Here is an 819-nt window from a genome sequence, read left to right as displayed (position 1 = left end):
TCAATTGGAATAGCTTTTCTCTTTTTTATTTTCTTAAGATTTGGGGTAAAATTGATCTTATTTATTTTGTAAATGTTTGAAACAATTTACAGACAAAGCCATCTTATCCTGTCATGTCTTCATGAAAATATATTTATTGTAGATTTAATAGCTTTAATGGGACGGTTTAGCTTTTCTATTTTTTCTTATACAGGTTAACTGGTATAAGGATTTTTTCATTTAATCTAAATCTTCAAATTCATTTGTTTAAACTTTTTTCTCAACTAATGTTTATTTTTTTCATGTCTGAGGAAAAAAGTGATGTCTACATTGTCATATTAATAGTTTGTTTTCCATCTCTCTCTCTCTAGGGTTTTATCAATTTTATTAGTCTTTCAAACACCCAACCTTTTGTTTCTTTGATTTTCTCTAGTTGTACCTTTGTTTTCTGATCTGTCACCTTTGTCCTTTTTTTATTATTTCTTTGTGTTTTATTTGTTAATCTCTTATTACCTCCTTGAAATGGATGCTTAGATCATTGATTCACAACCTTTGTTGTTTTCTAATACATGCTTTCTTTTTGTTTGTTTGTTTGTTATTTTTTATTATTATACTTTAAGTTCTAGCATACATGCGCACAACATGCAGGTTTGTTAAAAATGTATACATGTGCCGTGTTGGTGTGCTGCACCCATTAACTCATCATATACATTAGGTGTATCTCCTAATGCTATTCCTCCCTCCTCCCCCCACTCCACAAGAGGCCCTGGTGTGTGATATTCCCCTTCTTGTGTCCAGGTGGTCTCATTGTTCAATTCCCACCTATGAGTGAGAACATGC

This window comes from Mandrillus leucophaeus, unplaced genomic scaffold (assembly GCF_000951045.1).
Source record: "Mandrillus leucophaeus isolate KB7577 unplaced genomic scaffold, Mleu.le_1.0 Scaffold145, whole genome shotgun sequence".
NCBI classification, from domain to species: domain Eukaryota; kingdom Metazoa; phylum Chordata; class Mammalia; order Primates; family Cercopithecidae; genus Mandrillus; species Mandrillus leucophaeus.
This window is presented reverse-complemented; position numbering follows the sequence as displayed.